Below are 8,999 nucleotides of genomic sequence, written 5' to 3' on the forward strand. Positions count from 1 at the left end.
CAGATTCTCACTCTGCTTCCGTATAGTCAGATGAACTGGTTAACCTTACTGACAGATTCTCACTCTGCTTCCGTATAGTCAGATGAACTGGTTAACCTTAGTGACAGATTCTCACTCTGCTTCCGTATAGTCAGATGAACTGGTTAACCTTAGTGACAGATTCTCACTCTGCTTCCGTATAGTCAGATGAACTGGTTAACCTTAGTGACAGATTCTCACTCTGCTTCCCTATAGTCAGATGAACTGGTTAACCTTAGTGACAGATTCTCACTCTGCTTCCGTATAGTCAGATGAACTGGTTAACCTTAGTGACAGATTCTCACTCTGCTTCCGTATAGTCAGATGAACTGGTTAACCTTAGTGACAGATTCTCACTCTGCTTCCGTATAGTCAGATGAACTGGTTAACCTTAGTGACAGATTCTCACTCTGCTTCCCTATAGTCAGATGAACTGGTTAACCTTAGTGACAGATTCTCACTCTGCTTCCGTATAGTCAGATGAACTGGTTAACCTTAGTGACAGATTCTCACTCTGCTTCCGTATAGTCAGATGAACTGGTTAACCTTAGTGACAGATTCTCACTCTGCTTCCCTATAGTCAGATGAACTGGTTAACCTTAGTGACAGATTCTCACTCTGCTTCCCTATAGTCAGATGAACTGGTTAACCTTAGTGACAGATTCTCACTCTGCTTCCCTATAGTCAGATGAACTGGTTAACCTTAGTGACAGATTCTCACTCTGCTTCCGTATAGTCAGATGAACTGGTTAACCTTACTGACAGATTCTCACTCTGCTTCCCTATAGTCAGATGAACTGGTTAACCTTACTGACAGATTCTTATTTTACTTCTATATAGTCAGGAGGAACTCGTAGATAACATGTTTATGCCTCTGCGTGTAGTATGAAGGAAGTTAGAGGTACTTTTGTGAGACAACACTAACTAGCATTACTAACTAACTAGCATTACTAACTAACCAGCATTACTAACTAACTAGCATTACTAACTAACCAGCATTACTAACTGACCAGCATTACTAACTAAGTAGCATTACTAACTAACTAACTAACTAGCATTACTAACTGACTAGCATTACTAACTAACCAGCATTACTAACTGACTAGCATTACTAACTAACTAGCATTACTAACTGACTAGCATTACTAACTAACCAGCATTACTAACCGACTGGCATTACTAACTGACTAGCATTACTAACTAACTAACTAGCATTACTAACTGACTAGCATTAGTAACTAACCAGCATTACTAACTGACTAGCATTACTAACTAAGTAGAATTACTAACTGACTAGCATTACTAACTAAGTAGAATTACTAACTAAGTAGCATTACTAACTAAGTAGAATTACTAACTAAGTAGCATTACTAACTAAGTCGCATTACTAACTGACTAGCATTAGTAACTAACCAGCATTACTAACTGACTAGCATTACTAACTAACCAGCATTACTAACTGACTAGCATTACTAACTAACCAGCATTACTAACTGACTAGCATTACTAACTAACCAGCATTACTAACTGACCAGCATTACTAACTAAGTAGAATTACTAACTAACTAGCATTAGCACAACGACTGAAAATCTATGTTAAAAATCAATTTCATATTTGACCATAATCAATATTTTGAAAAATAGCTTTACCTGTGCCAAACTCAGTCATAACCAATCATGTTTTTATCTTATGTAATAGGAAATAACATCTCTCTCTCTTTCTCTATACATCTCTACATCTCTCTCTCTTTCTTTGTCTCTCTCTCTCCGCCCCTTCTTTCCTTCTTTCTTTCTTTCTTTCTCTCTCTCTCTCTCTCTCTCTCTCTCTCTCTCTCTCTCTCTCTCTCTCTCTCTCTCTCTCTCTCTCTCTCTCTCTCTCTCTCCTCTCTCTCTCTCTCTCTCCTCTCTCTCTCTCTCTCTCTCTCTCGCTCTCCTCTCTCTCTCTCTCTCTCTCTCTCTCTCTCTCTCTCTCTCTCTCAATTAAATTCTATTTCATTTCAATTTAAGGGTTTTATTGCTATGGGAAACATATGTTAATATTGCCAAAGCAAGTGAATATATAAAAATTAACAGTGAACATTACACTCACAGAAGTTCCAAAAGAATAAAGACATTACAAATGTCATATTATGTCTATATACAGTGTTGTAACGATGTGCAAATAATTAAAGTACAAAAGGGAAAATAAATACACATAAATATGGGTTGTATTTACAATGGTGTTTGTTCTTCACTGGTTGACCTTTTCTTGTGGCAACAGGTCACACATCTTGCTGCTGTGATGGCACACTGTGTTATTTCACCCAGTAGATATGGGAGTTTATCAAAATCAGGTTTGTTTTTCAATTCTTTGTGGATCTGTGTAATCTGAGGGAAATATGTGTCTCTAATATGGTCATACATTGGCAGGAGGTTAGGAAGTGCAGCTCAGTTTCCACCTCATTTTGTGGGCAGTGTGCACACAGCCTGTCTTCTCTTGAGAGCCATGTCTGCCTACGGCGGCCTTTCTCAATAGCAAGGCTATGCTCACTGAGTCTGTACATAGTCAAAGCTTTCCTTAAGTTTAGGTCAGTCACAGTGGTCAGGTATTCTGCCACTGTGTACTCTCTGTTTAGGGCCAAATAGCATTCTAGTTTGCTCTGCTTTTTTATTAATTCTTTCCAATGTGTCAAGTAATTATCTTTTTATTTTCTCATGATTTGGCTGGGTTTAATTGTGCTGCTGTCCTGGGTCTCTGTGGGGTCTGTATGTGTTTTTGAACAGAGCCCCAGGACCAGCTTGCTTAGGGGACTCTTCTCCAGGTTCATCTGTCTGTAGGTGATGACTTTGTTATGGAAGGTTTGGGAATCGCTTCCTTTTAGGTGGTTGTAGAATTTAACGTCTCTTTTCTGGATTTTGATAATTGGCGGGTATCAGCCTAATTCTGCTCTGCATGCATTATTTGGTGTTTTACATTGTACACAAAGGATATTTTTGTAGAATTCTGCATGCAGTCTCAATTTGGTGTTTGTCCCATTTTGTGAATTCTTGGTTGGTGAGCAGACTCCAGAACTCACAACCATAAATGGCAATGGGTCAATGGGTCAACTGATTCAAGTATTTTAAGCCAGGTCCTAATTGGTATGTCAAATTTGATGTTCCTTTTGATGGCATAGAATGCCCTTCTTGCCTTGTCTCTCAGATCGTTCACAGCTTTGTGGAAGTTACCTGTGGCGCTGACGATTAGGCCAAGCTATGTATAGTTTTTTTGTGTGCTCTAGGGCAACGGTGTCTAGATGGAATTTGTATTTGTGGTCCTGGCGACTGGACCTTTTCTGGAACACCATGATTTTTGTCTTACTGAGATTAACTGTCAGGGCCCAGGTCTGACAGAATCTGTGCAGAATATCTAGGTACTGCTGTAGGCCCTCCTTGGTTGGTGACAGAAGCACCAGATCATCAGCAAACAGTAGATATTTGACTTCAGATTCTAGTAGGTTGAGGCCGGGTGCTGCAGACTGTTCTAGTGCCCTCGCCAATTCATTGATATATATGTTGAAGAGGGTGTGGCTTAAGCTGCATCGCTGTCTCACCTCACGGCCCTCTGGAAAGAAATATGTATTTTGCCTATTTTAACCGCACACTTGTTGTTTGTGTACATGGATTTTATAATGTTCTATTTTTTTCCCCCAACACCACTTTCCATCAATTTGTATAGCATACCCTCATGCCAAATTGAGGCAACAAAGCATTAGAAGACTTTGCCTTTCTTTTGGTTTGTTTGTTTGTCAATTAGGGTGTGCAGGGTGAATACGTGGTCTGTCGTACGGTAATTTGGTAAAAATTGAACATTTGCTCAGTACATTGCTTACATATTTTATCATTTCAGTGAGGATACCATTAACGCCACAGGCGTGTAGTTGAAGAATCCAGTGGGTTCTGGTCATCTTTAATAGCTGATTCTAAGATTTGTATTTGTTTATGTGCATGTTTTTGCTGTTTGTTCTTTATTATAGGACCAAAAAGATTAGAGAAGTAGTTTACCCATACATCTCCGTTTTGGATAGATAACTCTGATAGGGGTGTCACTTACCTCAACCCAGAGTCTCTCAGAGCGTTCACAGTGGTATGCTCTCTCTCTCTCTCTCTCTCTCTCTCTCTCTCTCTCTCTCTCTCTCTCTCTCTCTCTCTCTCTCTCTCTCTCTCTCTCTCTCTCTCTCTCTCTCTCTCTCTCTCTCTCTCTCTCTCTCTCTCTCTCTCTCTCTCTATGTCTTTCTGTCGCTCTCGCTCTCACTCAATTCTATTCAATTTAAGGGTTTTATTGGTATGGGAAATATATGTTTACATTGCCAAAGCAAGTGAAATAGATAGATCTGTCTCTCTCTCTCTTTCTCTACTCATTTGAAGCTCTGGTGCAGATAATGTAAGTTCTGAAAACTCCAGTCCAATCACCCCCAGGATAGAAAATAGTCTTGTCTTTTGAGAGGTAGAACATTGTACATATTGTAACTGTCTATGTTATCTAACTTATACCATTACCCATCTGTGTAAGAACCTACATTATGATATATTTTTGCTGCAGTAGTTTATGTGTTGAGCGGCTAGGGTCAGTCTGTTATATCTGGAGTAATTCTCCTGTCTTATCCGGTGTCTTTTGTGAATTTAAGTATGCTCTCTCTAATTCTCTCTCTCTCCCTCTCCCTCCCGGAGGACTTGAGCCCTGGGACCATGCCTCAGGACTACCTGGCATGATGACCCCTTGCTGTCCCCAGTCCACCTGGTTGTGCTGCTGCTCCAGTTTCAACTGTTCTGCCTGTGGCTATGGAACACTGACCTGTTCACCGGACGTGCTACCTTGTCCCAGACCGGCTGTTTTCGTCTCTCTCTCTCTCTCTACCGCACCTGCTGTTTCTAACTCTGAATACTTGGCTATGAAAAGTCAACTGACATTTACTCCTGAGGTGCTGACCTGTTGCACCCTCTACAACCACTGTGATTATTATTATTTGACCCTGCTGGTCATCTATGAACATTTGAACATCTTGACCATGTTCTGTTATAATCTCAACCTAGCACAGCCAGAAGAGGACTGGCCACCCCTCAGAGCCTGGTTCCTCTCTAGGTTTCTTCCTAGGTTCTGGCCTTTCCAGGGAGTTTTTCCTAGCCACCGTGCTTCTACATCTGCATTGCTTGCTGTTTGGGGTTTTAGGCTGGGTTTCTGTACAGCGCTTTGTAACATTGGCTTATGTAAAAAGGTCTTAAAATGTTTTATTTGATTGATAATTTTTTTTATTCTGTAACTCAAATTGTGGAATTAGATTACCTGCAAGGCCAGTTAAGTTGTTCTGTTGTTGGTAAGTTGATGTTCTGTTGTTGGTAAGTTGATGTTCTGTTGTTGGTAAGTTAGTTGTTCTGTTGTTGGTAAGTTGATGTTCTGTTGTTGGTAAGTTGATGTTCTGTTGTTGGTAAGTTAGTTGTTCTGTTGTTGGTAAGTTGATGTTCTGTTGTTGGTAAGTTGATGTTCTGTAGTTGGTAAGTTGATGTTCTGATGTTGGTAAGTTGTTTTTTCAGCTGTTGGTAAGTTGGATGTTCTCCCTCTCTCTGTCCTTCTCTTCTTCTCTGTCCTTCTCTTCTTCTCTTCTTCTCTGTCCTCCTCTTCTCTGTCCTTCTCTTCTTCTCTCACCTCTCTGTTCAGGTTTATGGACGTCTGAGTGTGTGCTGCACGCTGTTCTTCTTTACCTCCCCACCCAACCTGCTGCCCCACCCACTTACCTGTCCACAGCCCCGCCCCCTTAAATGTGGCCTAACCTGTTTGACCAGGGCTGAAGTTCACGTGTGTGTGTGTGTGTGTGTGTGCGTGCGTGCGTGTGTCCTCTGGGGGTTACCTTTGACCTAAAGGAAAATAATGGAATTAAATTGAAGGAACCATATAACAATTATGGCTAATATGTAAATCCAATATGAATATCTTATAGACATGAAATAAACTAAATGTATTTTTTTATATGACAAGTATAAATACCATATTAACAAGTGGTGGGTCAATGACTTGGTTCCCATAGGGAACAGAGCCAGGAACTTTGGAAGCAGCTCTCTGTCTGGGTACAGATGTCTACCTGAGTCTTTACGTAACAGATGGTAAACTTATCTCTCTCTCTCTCTCTGCTGGATCATTAGTTGTGAGGTATGTCAGAAGTTAACAATGAGAGAGAGAGAGAGAGAGAGGAGACGGACTCACTGGTTGCCCTCTAGGTTACAGAGAGCTGGTAGTCCCATCCACCACACTACCAGCTGTGAAACAGGGAAGGGACTCAGGGGGTATGCTAATTTGGTATAGAGCAGACCTAACTCACTCCATTAAATTAATCAAAACAGGAACATTTTACATTTGGCTAGAAATGAATAAGGAAATGATCTCAACAGAGAAAAATGTCCTCCTGTGTGCTACCTATATCACCCCACTAGAATCTCCATACTTTAATGAAGACAGCTTCTCCATCCTGGAGGGGGAAATCAATAATTTCCAGGCCCAGGGACATGTACTAGTCTGTGGCAACCTAAATGCCAGAACTGAACAAGAACCTGTCAGCCTCAGCACACAGGGGGACAAACACCTACCTGGAGGTGACATCATTCCCTCCCCCATATGCCCCCCTAGGCACAACTATGACAACATAACCAACAAAAACGGGTCACAACTCCTGCAGCTCTGTCGCACGCTGGGTCTGTACATAGTCAATGGTAGGCTTCGAGGAGACTCCTATAGTAGGTTCACCTATAGCTCATCTCTTGGCAGCAGTACTGTAGACTACTTTATCACTGACCTCAACCCAGAGTCTCTCAGAGCGTTCACAGTCAGCCCACTGACACCCCTATCAGACCACAGCAAAACCACAGTCTACTTGAACAAAGCAATACTCAATCATGAGGCATCAAAGCCAAGAAATGCTATAGATGGAAGGATTGTAGTTTGAAAACCTACCAAAAAACAATTAGGCAACAACAAATTCAATCCCTTTTAGACAACTTCCTGGACAAAACGTTCCACTGTAATAGTGGTGTAAACTTAGCAGTAGAAAAACGTAACAGTATATTTGAACTCTCAGCTTCCCTATCAAATCTAAAAAATCTCAAATAGAAAACCGAAGAAAATGAACAACAATGACAAATGGTTTGATGAAGAATGCAAAAATCTGAGAAAGAAATTGAGAAACCTGTCCAACCAAAAACATAGAGTCCCGGAAAACCTGAGTCTACGCCTTCACCATGGTGAATCACTCAAACAATACAGAATTACACTACGGAAAAAGAAGGAACAGCACTTCAGTAATCAGCTCAACGTATGTAACGATCGTTGTTGGAAGGATTGGACCAAGGTGCAGCGTGGAAGGCATTAATCATGTTTATTAATGTGAACAAAAAAACAATGAAGAGTAACAAAACGGAACGTACAGCTTTGTAGGGCTGAAAAGCAACAATACAAAATCAAGATCCCACAAACAACAGTTGGAAAAAAGGCTGCCTAAATATGATCCCCAATCAGAGACAACGATAGACAGCTGCCTCTGATTGGGAACCATATCAGGCCAACAAAGAAAATATAAAACTAGACTACCCACCCTAGTCACACCCTGACCTAACCAAAATAGAGAACTTAAAGGTTCTCTCAGGTCAGGGCGTGACAATGTAGTTGAAGAATCCATAGAATCTAATCACTTCTGGGAAAATTGGAAAACACTCAACAAACAACAACACGAAGAATTATCTATTCAAAATGGAGATGTATGGATAAACCACTTCTCCAATCTTTTTGGCTCTATAACAAAGAACAAACGGCAAAAACATATACATGATCAATTACATATCTTAGAATCAAATATTAAAGACTACCAGAAGCCACTGGATTCTACAATTACCTTGAATGAACAACAGGACAAAATACAAACCCTCCAACACAAAAAGGCCTGTGGTGTTAATGATATATCCTCAATGAAAAGATAAAATATACAGACAACAAATTTCAATTGGCTATACTAAAACTCTATAACATCATCCTACGCTCTGACATCTTCCCCAATATTTGGAACCAAGGACTGATCACCTCAATCCACAAAATTGGAGACAAATTTGACCCCAATAACTACCGTGGGATATGCGTCAACAGCAACCTTGGGGAAATCCTCTGCATTATCATTAACAGCAGACTCGTACATTTCCTCAGTGAAAACAATGTACTGAGCAAATGTCAAATTGTCTTTTTACCAAATTATCCTACAGCAAACCATGTATTCACCCTGCACACCCTAATTGACAAACAAACAAAAACAAAGGCAAAGTCTTCTCATGCTTTGTTGATTTCAAAAAAGCCGTCGACTCAATTTGGCATGAGGGTATGCTATACAAATTTATGGAAAGTGGTGTTGGGGGAAAAACTTACGACATTATAAAATCCATGCACACAAACAACAAATGTGTGTGGTTTAAATTGGCAATAAACACACATTTCTTTCCACAGGGCCGTGGGGTGAGACAGAGATGCAGATTAAGCCCCATCCTCTTCAACATATATATCAATGAATTGGTGAGGGCACTAGGACAGTCTGCAGCACCCGCCCTCACCCTACTAGAATCTGAAGTCAAATGTCTACTGTTTGCTGATGATCTGGTGCTTCTGTCACCAACCAAGGAGGGCCTACAGCAGCACCTAGATCTTCTGCACAGATTCTGTCAGACCTGGGCCCTGACAGTAAATCTCAGAGAGACAAAAATCATGGTGTTCCAGAAAAGGTCCACAAATACAAATTCCATCTAGACACCGTTGCCCTAGAGCACACAAAAAACTATACATACCTCGGCCTAAACATTAGCGCCACAGGTAACTTCCACAAAGCTGTGAACGATTTGAGACCAGGCAAGAAGGGCATTCTATGCCATCAAAAGGAACATAACATTTGCATACCAATTAGGATCTGGCTAAAAATACTTGAATCAGTTATAGAACC

The 8,999-nt window shown here is 40.7% G+C and overlaps 1 protein-coding gene across 1 annotated transcript in view; it reads right to left on the reverse strand.

The window, feature by feature from the left end:
* The window catches only part of LOC129835623 (E3 ubiquitin-protein ligase TRIM39), a 46,737-nt gene extending 41,318 nt beyond the window's left edge, over positions 1–5,419 (reverse strand). Inside the window, exon 1 of the mRNA XM_055901336.1 lies at positions 5,321–5,419. The gene's annotated coding sequence lies outside the window, so the exon portion shown is untranslated. The remainder of the gene's footprint in view (positions 1–5,320) is intronic.
* Positions 5,420–8,999: the final 3,580 nt, after the last annotated feature.

The sequence above is a fragment of the Salvelinus fontinalis genome, chromosome 36 (genome assembly GCF_029448725.1).
Source record: "Salvelinus fontinalis isolate EN_2023a chromosome 36, ASM2944872v1, whole genome shotgun sequence".
In the NCBI taxonomy this organism is placed as follows: Eukaryota; Metazoa; Chordata; class Actinopteri; order Salmoniformes; family Salmonidae; genus Salvelinus; species Salvelinus fontinalis.